This window comes from Candoia aspera, chromosome 9, assembly GCF_035149785.1.
Source record: "Candoia aspera isolate rCanAsp1 chromosome 9, rCanAsp1.hap2, whole genome shotgun sequence".
Lineage (NCBI taxonomy): Eukaryota > Metazoa > Chordata > Lepidosauria > Squamata > Boidae > Candoia > Candoia aspera.
This window is the reverse complement of record NC_086161.1, coordinates 10,378,542-10,392,854: the sequence shown is the minus strand read 5'-3', so window position 1 is coordinate 10,392,854 and position 14,313 is coordinate 10,378,542. Positions and strand designations below refer to the sequence as shown.

The window sequence follows — 14,313 nt, the reverse complement described above, 5'->3', positions numbered from 1 at the left end:
ACTAGTAGAGTCTTCGCTGATTCTTTTGCTCTTGATCTGTACTGACTGTTATCGTATCTTTCCATCCACATTACTTCTTTCCTGCTGTATGCTACTGGAGGATACTGAGACCTCTGTTCACATAGCACGTTAGCACAGTTTGCTTAAATACAAAGCTTATAGCTTAATATGATGTGTGAATCCACCTTAATCAATCCTTGCTCCAAACATGCTTAAGTCTTCCTGGTCTTTGAAAATTAACCTCATTCTTACAGGCTTGACTTACCTCTGTATTATTTAATTACAGAATTGTTTTCCTTTACAGGAAATGCTCTGAAATATACTGAAATTTAGCCCCTCTCCTTTTTTTAAAGGCAAATTCTTACAGATCTTGTAGAAATGCAGCAGCATCGTGTAGCATTCAACTTTTCCACTGCTGCATTGAACCTGGTCATTCAGCAGCTAAATTCTCTTGCAGCATTATTGATTTGCCACCCCTTTTGGCCTTACTTATGTCAATCATCAGCATGAAGAAACCATCCAGTTGAGACAGAAATTGAAGCTTTGTACTGCTGCTAATGTCAGCTTGTTCTTGAGTAAATGTACAGGTCGAAAAACAGATAAGAACTTCTTGACAGATCATGGATTCTCTTGAAATGACTGACAAACTCATACCAAAGCAGAAGTCACCATATCATGAACTCTTCTCCTGTAGCTGTACTTACCCATTTTTTGCACACATGCTTTGCTTTCTGAATACCTGTAAACAGAACACCTGTTCCTTGATTGTGGAAGTCCCCAAAATTGCAGAAATTGCCCTGTGCTGTTGTGTGGTCACAGCAAGTTTTGGATTTGCCACCAACATTCAATTTTGAGAGAGAAGTTGGTAGCCCACATTTTTAAACTTTCAGCAGCCTAAGATTTAGACAGCACCATGACGTTATTGTTACTAGCTGTTATTGTTATCCAGTTAAGGGCACCTTGGCGGTATCTCAGTACAGCAGTGTTCTCAGAACATTGCTTATAACCAAATATCTTAACTTAGTAATAGCTGCTTCTGAGCAATATGTTTGATAATGGAGGCACAATATCTTTTTGTAGCATCGACTTAGAGCATGGCAGCCTTGGGCTAAGATGTGTGATTCTAAAGGCAATTTTTGAAACAATGTCAATGCAGCTCAGTCCAAATGCAGAATTTCTCTTTGATTCTTGGAAAACAAGTAGAAGGATAGCTTTTTCTGTGCATCTCATATTTATGGATAGGGTTCTGTCTTTGAACCAGAAAGTGATGTTCTTTAGGTTGCAGCTTTTTAAAGGTCTCTTAGCTCATTTGTTTTACAGTTTGAAATTATATATTAAAAATGGCCAGCTCAAGGAGTCTTCTTCTTAGGTATAAGGCTTATTTTTCACATTACACTAAGGGACTTTCTGTGCTGCCATCATAAAATTGGCTATTCTTTTTGTTGATTCCTATTCTTCCTCTATTCCCAGTCACTGACCTATAAGGTAATGGGTAACAAAGCATAATAGATTTTACATACGTTGTAGTTGTTCTTGATGGTGCTAGAATAAGAGGGAGAACATTACTTAACTCCAGTACACCTAAAGATAACTTAAGCCTGTTTCACTCATGGGCTGGAGATGAGACGAAGGCAACATCACTGGATACATAGAAAGAGCTTGACTGGGCACATCTATGTGTTGGCTAAGTGGCTAAGAGAAAAAGGCTTAAGACAGGACCTATAAGACATTTAGTGGGGGCTAAGTTTGGAAATAAGAGCTTCCTTGAAACCTCCTGATCCCATTCCCAACCTTACCACTACCACCCCAAGGAGATGAAGGTAAATTCATTCCTGTCCCTTTTGGTATCATTTCCACTTTTGTGGTAGTTATGTGTGGCCCTCAAACTGAGTGAGTTGCAATCCATAATCTAATGAAAATTGCCCACTCTGTCAATAATACATGATTTACTTAGCCATTGTTTGCCAAATCAGCCAAAAACTGGGTTCCCCCATCCTGTTAAACTTTTTACTAACCATGATGGCTAGACACACAATACAAAACCAATCACATTATGACTTAGTACAGGGTATGGGTCTTTCTAGAGTGTGTCACAGTTTCTGAAGCTGACCCTTTAACATCAGAGTTAGAGGCTGAGACATGAATCAGAGGTCATGGAGTCCCCATTGGAATTCCATATTTCACCATGTTGGTGCAGTATTCCAAATCCTACAAGTCAATATTTACACAGCTAGTGTTTGAGACGAAAAAGAACAGCTCATTGAAAAAGATCCAAGAGCTTTGCTGACTGAGTCTAGTTTCTGTTCCCGTTGCTGTGTTTTAAGGGCTGAATTAGCCAGAGGTTAGCGCTAAAACCACATTCTTATATGGTTCTTGTGTCTCTGGTTCTGTCTTCCAGACTCCTAACTTTTAGCTTCACTTTCTAATTTCTTGACTGCTGATCCCTTGCTACTGAAGCTGATCCCTTTGTGTATGGACAGAGCAGCTAGATCATAGCTTAGTTTAGCTTAGTTTCAGCTTAACATGTTGGGTGAATCCATATGTAGTTTATAGAGTATAGCTGTAGCACAGTGGGACTCCAACCATTGTAGCTTATTTAACACTATAACCAGTACAGTGTAATGACTTAGCTATTGGCTGAGAACTGGGGGGTTGAGGTCCACGTTAGCCATAGAAGCTCATTGGGTGATTAGGGACCATTTCTCAACCAACCCAACTGACAAAGTTGTTCTTATGGGGAAAATTGGAGAAAGCATGCTTTATGTGCCACCTTGGTTTCCTGGAGGAGGACTGGATATAGCAATAACGAATGTAAATGTAATTAATACAAGAAAATGTAACTGAAATCTGGGATATTTGTATGGATGCATGTTCTTCACTCAGCCATTAACACCCTCTTCCTTTTGCTACTTTGCTTTCTTCTGCGTTCTTGTTTGCCCGAGCGTAAGCAAGTTGTGTCATGAGTTCCGCTATGCACATGCATGCCATAAAGTGGCCCTTATTTTGCTGAATATGTCAGCATACTATTATATGTTCACTCCAGGGAGAGCGTTAATCTCCTTAAAGAATCCTATAATTCTTGTTTTTAAGTATAATAATCAAAAGGGCTTCTTTGTTGCCGGTGACTTTGATCTAGGCTGACCTTGCATTTTGGAAAGATTAACCTGACCACATCCTGGTTTGTTCCTGCTTTAGGAAAGGGTTTTCTGTTCTTATCTCTTCCTCCCTGGGCCAGCTAATGCTTTAAGCACCAAATGGATGAGCTTCCTCCTTCCCCCGCTTGACTCACTGTCTAGTTTAATGCTAAAGGGTTGTCTTGAAGTCAAGTAGAGATAAATTTGCACAGTGTTTTTAATGAGTTAATTTATCTTCAATTACTGTAATGACTGTAACTCCCTTGTGGTGATTTAGTTTTGGGGGGATATGCTGCAATGCACACTGTTTGCTTAATCATAAACTCATCCTGCTCCTTTAAGTCTCAGGACAGATTGCAGGGCAGAAAGCATGCAATTAAAAGTTAATTAAAACAGAGCTACTGAAAAATAGCAGTAGAAGACCATCACTTCCCCAGTGGGGAGGTACAGGTACAGGGCATGGGAACGGTATGCACAGATCGGGTTCACAAATCACATTAAGCCTTGGTTTGTTGAATCACGCTTCACTAAGTAAACCACAGGGCTCAGTTCACACAATATGCACATCCCAAACCAAACAAGCCACAGTATGATTTACTGTGGTTTGTGAACCTAGCTACAGAATCCTTGAGCTTAAGCAGACGTTATAGATTTCCCAGTTAATGTTCTATGCAAATAAACTAAAGCCCAAGAAAAATACAATAATAACGTACAAGTCCTTGAAGCCCTGACCGCCATAGTCAAAATTCAGAGTACAAGACGATGTTTGTTTATTTATTTTATATCCTGCCTTTATTATTTTTATAAATAACTCAAGGCGGCCATACGCCTTCCTCCTCCTCTTTTCCCCACAACAACAACCCTGTGAGATGAATTGGGCTGAGAGAGAGGGACTGGCCTGAGGTCACCCAGCTGGCTTTCATGCCTAAGGCAGGACTAGAACTCTCCTACCATGCCTGACTGGCTCTTGGGCTGAGAGAGAGTCACTGGCTCAAAGTCACCCAGCCGGCTTTCATGCCTCAGGCGGGACTGGAACTCTCATACCACGCCTGATTGGCTCTTGGGCTGAGAGAGAGGGACTGGCCCAAGGTCACCCAGCGGGCTTTCATGCCTAAGGCAGAACTAGAACTCTCGGTCTCCTGGTTTCTAGCCCAGCCCCCTAACCACTTGGCCAAACTGAGACCAATGTTGCAGGAAAAATTATGCTGGCAGCAGATTTAGGGCTTCTTAATCTTTTTATATGTGCCTTTAGCTCTTTTGTTAGAATCACTTTACTTATTTGTTCATTTCTTCCCTCCATTTTTGATATGCATGCTGTTCCTTCAAGGGCACAGCTTTTACTTTTATAGGACATCTTTGCTTGTGCAGCTGTCCAGAAAATTAGAGGCAATTTGGAACAATCAATCATGGGATAATGTAATTTGCACAGCATTTGGGTACTTCGACTGACTGATGATCTGTAGCAACAGAGACTGACACCTGTGAGCTTATTTCCCAAGATACCTAAATGGGGTAAATTGATATATCCACCAAGAATGACACATATGAGTTTATATCCCATGATGCAACCATGTGGTAAGTTGATGCTGTATGTCCCCTTGTTTGGAGGCATGATTTATGACTTTAACCAGATCAAATATACTTGAAACCTGAGTAACTGTAGACATCCAAAGATCAGGCACTGTGTGAATACATTTGAAGTAAATCTATGGCTGAGGTAAATCCATGGCTGAAAAATCGCAAACACCCTTCTCCACTTATTCCTTCTTTTCTCTGATTGCTGTTCCTTTCACTTTCTCTCCCACCCATTTGGATTAGTCTGTACATTCTGTATAACACTCCTAGTTTGGAAGTCCTCCCAGCCGCCTCCCTGCAGGTAATCTCTCACAGCTTGGTTATGTTCCTATATTTTCTCTTGGGGTGGAGGGACAATTAAGTTGTTAGCAGTTGCTTCAGCTCTTGGTATTATTAACAACTTTTTTACTTTCTGCAGTTTCCCCAGGGCTGCATTATTCTGTTTTGAAATACAGCAACTAGAGATGTAAAAATTTTGTTGGAGGGTAGAATCAGAAACCTCTAAAAATTGTTTGAAAATGTACTCTTTCCGCATTGTATTATTCCTCTCCTTTCCCCTCCCCCAATCTCTCATTGTTGTATGCTTTGTAGCCTCCAAATCTTTAATAACAAATAATATATGATGTTCCCCATTTTAGAAGTAGACTTCTACTAATAGACTGTCATGTCTAGCACCACATTGTGGCTGGATTTGCACTTTGCGCCAAGCCAGTAGGATTTTTGAACCAGGATTTGTTTGGAAACCAACAACATTTTGTGGCTTAATGTGATGGGTGAACCCAGCAAGTGAGTGCATGAGTATGTGTGCATTGGTTCAAGGACTGTAGAAGGTTCATACTAGCAATGCTGATCATTTGCATGTGAAAAGTCCCAGGACTTCTTGGTGGCAATTCAAGAAAAGACTTGCGAGATGCTGTCATCAGGGTTGGCAGGTCTGGGTTAGGTGAAGCAACCTCCTGACTCATGATGTAGAAATCCCAGCCCACCTGCAGAGCACCATGCTGAGAAGACTACCCCACTGCAGGCAGCTATCACTCTATCCTACAGCAAACTAATATAGATGGATCAAACATAGCCAGGTGGTTAATAAGCAAAATTGTCTACAAAGGAGGAATAAGAGAGTAAACCCAGTCTGGTCCAAGAGTCGTAGTCAGTGGGACTTTACAGGTTTGCAAAGAGATGGACAAAAGTTGAGGTTGTCAGCTGTTCTGGAGTTTCAGATCACAGATCAATAAGCCAGGGAAGTTGTGAATGTGGTTTGCAACAACCTGCCCAGTAAGCTGGATGTATACTTACCCTTTGGGCAGTTGAGTCTCATCCATACCTAGCTGGCACTGATTAGCTTGGTGCTGGTACTTCTAGAGAAACTAGACCTCCTGTGTTTGGTTTTCCAAGTTTCCCTAGAGCACTGTTTCTCAACTTTAGCCATTTTAAGCTGTGTGGACTTCAACTCCCAGAATACCCCAGCCAGCAGTGGGAGTTGAAGTCCACACAGCTTAAAATGGCTAAGGTTGAGAAACAGTGCCCTATAAAGTGAAACCTAACAGGACTTTCTTAGCATCTTGTGGGTAAATGGGAGAGGATCTCCTGCAGGATCCATGGCAGGATTTGGGTCTCCGGAGGAGTTATGGCCTCTGCCCTTTCGGCTCCCCATTTCTCAGTCCTTTTTCAGCTGTGAACTCCATCACATCTAGCAACTAAACTTAGTTTTTTATAAATAAAATAACCACCTATTCTCCCCCTTTTTATTTTCTCTTGCTTTTCTTCTTCCTTTGTTGTTTGAGGGCTCTGCTGAATTAGACAAACAGCTTCTCTCATTCAGCATTTTGATACGGTGGTGGCCAAACAGGTGCCCATAGCAGAAGACTAGGTCAGTTGACAGTTGTTCAGTAAATTCCTTAAGGCAATTTCTTGTTCTCTGTAAAATAGTGATGATAGGCTGATACAGGTGAAATATCAAACTTCAACTCCTGATGGCCTCATGGACACGTCCATGCTGTTATTTTGGGGGGGGGGGGACCGACGTGGTTTCCCACCTTTTCTTCCAGGATTTTCTCTTTTACTTCCTAGTCAATTTATAACATTGGTTTTCTTAGGATTTCCCATCCAAGAACTAACCAGGCGTAACTCTGCTTAGCTTTTTGCAAACAGACAAGATTGGCAAGGTGCCACTACTGAACTGGGCTTTCAGATAAACCGTTACAATAAATAGAAAAGGCTTCCACAAAGACAGGGAGGAAATGTTTGAGAGTAAACACTGATTTAGCAGTAGATAGCATGGTGAGGTGTCTCCCTAGCATCTCTTCCAAACCAGCTTTCCATTTACTTTCCTTGTTTATTTTTTCTTGGCAGCAGGTGAAGACATTTCCAAATAAAGCTGCAATTATAGTCTGCTGCTCCTTCTATTTTTGGAGTCTCTATTTTGGGAATAGATGATGCTAGAACAGGCTTTCCCAGCTTGGGTGACCTTGAGTTAAATGGGTTTCTGTTCCCAGAATTCCCTAGGCATTAATGGCCATTGCTTAGAATTCTGGGAGTTATTGGCTACACATATGGAGGCTAACCAGATTGGAGAAGGTGATGTGTTTTAATTAAAAAAATCTAATAGAGCCAAGTGGGGCTACTGAGAATCTAGGGAGGTATCCCTAAGCACTGTGTTATCTACTTCTACAATACAAAATAGATAATGTATTCAAACACTGCACCCTCTCTACCCACATACAAAAATGGGAATGCTACCATTTCATCTTCCTGTTTGCGTTATCAGGAAACAGCAAAGCAAGAATCTTTATTATACATCTTCTGTTAATATTTTCTTTTTGCAGCAGCTGGTCTCATTGGGGGATGCATGACTTATGCATACAGTATGTGATAGGAATGTAGCATAATTATACTTCCTGTCATGTTCTTGAACAGCTGAGCAAATATGAGGAACTGCCAACTAAGATACTTCGTGGGCTCAGCTGAGATTTTGCTGTAGGGGATATCATAAGGGTGGGTCCCCATATCCTACTTTTGCCTAAATTTTCATCAAACAGCATACCTGCCTTAAAACCCTTGGCTGCAAAGAGAATGCACCTCTACAATTGTTCTATTGCACATGGATTTATTTATTTATCAAATTTATATGTCCTCTGGTGGGAGGAGATAGGCGGTGTCAAAGTTGATAAATAATAAAAATAAATATTGCCGCCCACCTCACCAAAAGCGACTCTGGGCGGCATACCACAATTGTACAAACACGTGTATGTTCCATGTAGACAACGTATTCAGTAAATGAATTTTTGATTATTCAGAACTGGTATTCATTTCTAGTCCAAAATGCTTCTGAAAGATCCATCATTTTTCTAAAATGGTGTATGTTGCTAGCTCTACTATTATATTCCAGTTTATTTTATGATCCAGTTGTTAGAGAACAAAGACATAGAGTAATTATAGATAATTCTTATTTATAAGGATTTTTTTTAATTAGATGGATAAGGCATGAGATGGTGCAGGGCACTTTCTTATCATTGGGCCAAGGGTAGTATTGCTCTTGAACTGGTACCATGAGTCTTCCAGCAGGCTTTGCATGAAGGGTCAATTGATTTCAGAAGTCAATTGCTTCAAATCCTCCTTCCTCTGCAGCTGCATTTACTCTGAACTCCCAGGATTTTCTTCTTGAAGATACCATGACATCTTCCTGCTATTCCCCAGGTGTTGAATGGTGCATTGATTTTTTTCTTTTTTCTTTTTGCTTGGTTGATAGCTTTTAATGGCAAGGAAACAGTACCCACAATGAAGATAGTACAGGAATGGAGATATGGCACCAGCTAAACTGCAGTGTTTAGCACTTCCTATTTGGCCAGAGGGAAAAAAGTTTACTGACTCTGATACTTTTTTTTTTTTTAACAACAAGAAAATTATTGCAAGTTTAAAAAGAAATATCCCAAAATACAAACAAGGTGACTAACTACAAAAATGAGAGAACAAATGGTAATTTTTTTTTTGAAAAAAGAGAAGAACGTAATTAATAATGAACAATAACAACACTGAAAAACTGAAAAAAGTTAGGAACCATCTAGGCATGTCAACATCAAGTATTAAACAACATATGAACATTTTAAATTAGGGGGGAAAACCCCCTGTCCTTGTAAAATATTATAAAATCAGTGCCAAAGGGAGATATTGCCTCATTTTTTTGGTTGGTGGAAAAACTGCCTTTTCAAAAATGGATAAATTACATATATGTGCTTTTCCAATTTCTCAAAATAATTCTCTTAGCAATTCCCCATGTTTGGTGTAATGTTTTTGTACCCCATGTTTGCTACCACATTTTTCAAAAACAGTGAAGTTCCACATTTTTCACTTTAAGAGATTTCTCCTTAAATTTACTTGTATATACAAAAATACTGTTCAAAAAGATACCAGTAACTCACAAGACCAAATCATATGAGTTAAGAAACTCTCAGTTTTTTTACATCACCAACAGATGTAAAATCTGACATCCAATGTATGCTTTTGGGCATCTCATGAACTGGAAATGAAATCAATTTTAAGGTTAAATCTGATAAAAGCAATCTAACATTCTTTAAAACTTGTAACCTCTGATGTTCCTTTATTGGATATTCTAGGTCTTTATTGCATACATCATGAATGTACAGGACACTTGAACTATGTGGCTAAAAATGCTGCTTACGGTTGGGGGTTGAATCCATTGACCATGTGATAACAAGCTTCAGTTTGCTATGCTTGAAAATGTTAGTTATTTCTTTTGAAGTGACACTTTTGTATTTCATGCTGTATACCCCCTTATGTGTGGGGCATAGCCTGGTTTATGCCTTTCAGTCCTCCTGAGAAGTGTCATTTGTTGATTTGTGTAGACATAGCCATTTGGCCACTTTAATGAAAGTTTTATTCTACAAAATGATTGTGTTTGCATGTCACACACGCCCCTGATTAAGTGAATCATGGTATACCCAACCCATTTATTTAGGTTCATGTGACACACTGAACCATAAACTAACCACAAGGGCTGAGTTTATAGAACATGCTAGACTGAAATGTGATTGGATTGTGACTTAGTGTGGTCTGCAAACCCAGCCAGGATGAAGCCAACCTTTCTCTTTCACCAGGAAAGAGTTTTGTATAAACCTTTCCATTATAAACCATTTGGTGGCCCAACAGATGTGTGAATCCATTCATTGTGGTTTAGTACAAACTATTCTATGTTGTTGAATGCTATGGTTCTTATCTTTTCATAATTTAAGATCTACCAATTATTCTGTCCAAGAACCTGGGTTCCATTGTGATAGAAATTAAGAAAAACTTCACTCTTTAGTAAGTAGCAATTATATTATTGTACTTATTGATTATGGTAAATGTTGATGCTTGAGTAAAACATTGTTGATTTGCCCTGTGTCCCAGCTACATTATTTCTAAGTCCCACCTGTGGTAAGTTCGAGTATCGTGGTACCAGATGAAGGTATCCAGTTGAAAGCAAGCGAATCAGATTTTCTGGCTTATGTCATGGCATCAATGGGTGAAAGATGGGTTTAAGAATATTTGGTTAGCGTAATCTATTATGGGAAATGCAGCACCTTAATCTCCTTTGGCCTTCCTTTTCTGCTTATCAATACTTGTTGCCAACATTGGAAAGAGTATCTAAATGTTTGCTTTTTAAAGATGATTTGGCTTGAAACAACCTGATTTTGGATTCTTGCCTACACAGTTGTTCAGGCTTAGTATTCAACTGTTCTGTGGTTTTTCATCGGCTGCATACCTAATAGAATGCATTTCCCAATTCCATAGAATGGTGTCATCCTTAGTATGGGGTTTAACTCCAGGTGACCACAGTGCTGAAACTGGTTTCCCATTTTTGCTGTGTTCTTGGCAGTCTCCTCTGCTGTAGAGCCTCCACACTGAACACCTTTGCACTGTTTGGTTGTCTTCTCCAACACACTACCAGCAGTGCAGGTAGTTTCAGCTATGGGCAGAATTTGGGGGAGCTAGGACTGCAGGGAACAGCAAGAAGATCAAAACTGTGAGGCATTTTACTTTCCACACTGCTGCTCCCTGCGCCATACCACCCACCAGAAAAGCTAGTGGCTTAAATTATGAAGGTTGACCTTTTTATCAGTTAGACAAATTGTCAGCATGAAGGAGAGCTTAGCAAGGCTTAATTCCAGGATGTGTTTTAGACAAATATAGCTGGTTTGCAAGTGTTCTATGCATTAGTGACCTCTACTGGAGAAGGACAAATCAGGGCTGACTTCAGTATGAGAACAGTAGAGTTCTTCTTCTGTTACTTAACTTTCTTTCTGTTAGCCAATGATAGATGACATCTAAGTGGGCATCCTAGCCCATTAGAAAAGGAGAAAATAAGAGAGATGGGGCTGTCCATAGCCCCACAGTGATCAAAGCAAAGTTACCAGAGAAATGTTGCATAGAAAAAACAAAAGGAAAGGGTTGATATTTAGAGATGCAAAGCACAGGGTTGGAAGATGTGGCTCAGGTACTGCACATGAGTTGGATGGCTTTGTAATTTTTCCCATAGAAGTTATGGCTTGCACCTTATCTATAGCAGGGAATTCATTTGATCAGGCATATGCAACTTCAGATTGGTCAATATGTTGTTTGTTTGGCAGACTTGGAGGCCCTAGCCAGATGCAAAAGGCATATATTTGACTTTGAAGAACAAGCAACTCTGAACACATTGTGAGCCTGAGATGTTTTTAAATTAATAATTGAACTGAAGCTCTCAGCCTTTGTTAAGAAAACAAACAAGGCATCCAAATGCCTAGAACTTGTGGTGTTTAATTTCAGCTGTCTAACGTAAGCAAGGAAAACATAATTTATTTTTGCTAGTGTTCAGTTAGTCATTTTTTAAATACTGCCTGTCAAAATATCACAGAGCTGTGTAAGAGAACTAAAACAAAGCATGCAGCACATAATCATATATAATAGTTTTCAGTTGTCTGATAGTTGGGAGATGGGAGCTATTATCTACTCCAAATCATCCAAAGACCTATTAGTAGATCCCGATTTCTCTCTGCCCCTCTGTGTTCTAGAGCATCACTGCTTCCAAAGAGCACATCAAAATAGATCTAAAAGGCTCCATAAATCATAATGACATAAAACATGTCTTGGAAAATATTGAGTTTTTGGTCAATATTTGGAAAATATTGAGTTTTAAATGTTATTTGATCTCTAATTGACCTTTAGTGTTGGGGGCAGGTTATTAAATATGCTTCAACATCTTTATGAAATCATCCCATGTGAGCTAGAGATTCTGGGATAGCCGTTGTTGATCCTTTTCATGTAACACATTATAACAATACAAGGAGAAGCATGAAACAAAGATCACAAATACACAGTCTCTCAGGCAATAACACACAATGCAATAGAATACAAACTCACACCTGCAAGAATCATTCTTAATGGATGCAAATTAAAATGAATGGTATATCCATTAAGGGACGCGGTGGCGCTGCGGGTTAAACCGCTGAGCTGTCGATCGGAAGGTCGGTGGTTCGAAACCGCGCGGCGGGGTGAGCTCCCGTTGTTAATCCCAGCTCCTGCTCACCTAGCAGTTCGAAAACATGCAAATGTGAGTAGATCAATAGGTACCGCTTCGGCGGGAAGGTAACGGCGTTCCGAGTCGTCATGCTGGCCACATGACCCGGAAGTGTCTATGACAACGCCAGCTCCAAGGCTTAGAAACGGAGATGAGCACCGCCCCCTAGAGTCGGATTCGACTGGACTTTACGTCAAGGGAAACCTTTACCTTTTTATATCCATTAAAATCCACACTGTATTTCTTATCCATAAATTTGGTATAGAAAGTTTGAGTGATCATAAGAGTAGTCCTTTCCACTCTTTCCTCTTTCCACAGTACTCTAATTACTCTTATCTATGTAATTTTCAAGTTAACTTCATTACTTTGCCACTGGCCAGCTATATCAATTCTAGCAATAAAGTCGTGATTTTAACAGAAAATAAATGCAACTATCATGGTTTCAGTGAACTGTTTTGAATCCCTAATCCTTTTGGCACTGTGATGATTGATTGATTATCTTGCTTGAATTCTCTGTGTTACACAGTTAAAAACAATGGCAACCTGGATTGGCATGTTAGCTGCTTAGCTAATGTGTTCCCCCACCATGTTCTGGTTACTGCTATGCTAATAAAAGTTGCAATTCTTCTTAGCTTTCTCTGTGGTGGCTAAGCTAAGATAGGTGATCATCTTAAGCGGACGGATGCATTTGGAAATTTAAGAGCATATTTGGGACATTCATACAATATAACTAACCCAACGGGGCTTGTCTATGGCTGCTGTGTTGGACATATAGACTATCACTTCCCACTCCCATTCAAGATCTTGGGCAGTTTGATGAGGTTGCTTCTCAACTGTTCCATTTAGTCTCCCCAAATGCTTTTTACTATGCTAGCTTACCTTTATCCTTTGTTCTAAGTAAGTAGGCATACTTCCAAGTAAAACATTGAGTTGCAGCTGGCCACCTACCATTTTTATCTTTTAAGGATGCCTGTGAGATTTTATATGGTGCCTAAAGGCATTCTTAGGAATAAAGTGTCTGGTGCTTTGCTTTACAACATTGCAGATTCCACATTCTTTTTAATTAAAAATAAATAAAATTAAATATGATACGGCAGGAGCCTGCTGCTATATGCATCAAAGGAGACATGTAGACATATTGGTGAGCGGCACACTAACTAGTCCATTAAGAAGAATTACCAAAATACTCATTCATTACAATAGGCATCTGAATCTCTGAAAATACAGCCTACTTTGAATGAACATAAAGGTTAATTTCAGCCTCCCTCTGAATTTTATTGTATTGTTTCTGTTTTACAGATGGAGATTCTGAGGTATAGAGAATCTAATGCTACCATCCAAAGCATCTCACTGGTCCAGCTGGAAGAAACTGGGAGCCCTGTAGCAACTCTGTGGTGCTATATTGCATAGCTTGCAAGGAGTGGTAAGTAGAAAGCATTCAGCAGCTATAGAAATGGAACAATACTGCTTCCTAGGTTACCTGAATTTGAATAATCTTGTTCTGCTTTATTACACGTTGCCTGCTTGCTTGCTCTCTCTGGTTACTGCTTTATGGTTTTAAACATTTTTAGGATTTGTAGTCATGGGGATGCTGAGGTGATGTCAGTGGGGTAGAGAAGCACCTTTTGATATCAAGTTTAGTTGACGTTGCCTGCTTTAAAAAGTATCCATTATACAAAATTGGATTCTGACATTCAGATTGGGCATGAGCATCCTTCTTCTGGCCCTTTTTCAAATTATCACTTCATGCCAAACTTTCAATGAACCAGGATTTGTGGCCTCAAAACTGTATTGCAAAGGGGCGTACAGTAATGTGCTCTTAATTTGCTGTATGTCCAAGCACAGTCTACCATGAATTGAGGCTGATCTACATTCCCATCTTGCTTTTAGAGAAATGTGTATTGTGCTGAATCCAGAACAACTACATCTGGAACAATTTTTTAGGGATGGTGTCTAAATGAAAGGAAGACAAAATATAGTTCCTTTGTTTTTCTTGCCCACTTGTTTAAAGAAACCCTGTTTAAAAAAAAAAAAAACTATTCTTGGTTC

At 39.6% G+C, this 14,313-nt stretch overlaps 2 protein-coding genes across 3 annotated transcripts in view; both read left to right on the top strand.

Moving 5' to 3' along the window:
- FAM118B (family with sequence similarity 118 member B) overlaps nt 1–14,313 on the top strand; it is a 257,749-nt gene that overhangs the window by 159,732 nt on the left and 83,704 nt on the right. The gene's annotated exons all lie outside the window — the stretch shown is intronic.
- ST3GAL4 (ST3 beta-galactoside alpha-2,3-sialyltransferase 4) overlaps nt 1–14,313 on the top strand; it is a 117,538-nt gene that overhangs the window by 55,097 nt on the left and 48,128 nt on the right. For both annotated transcript variants that reach the window (XM_063310968.1, XM_063310969.1), the window contains exon 2: nt 13,564–13,687. The gene's annotated coding sequence lies outside the window, so the exon portion shown is untranslated. The remainder of the gene's footprint in view (nt 1–13,563; nt 13,688–14,313) is intronic.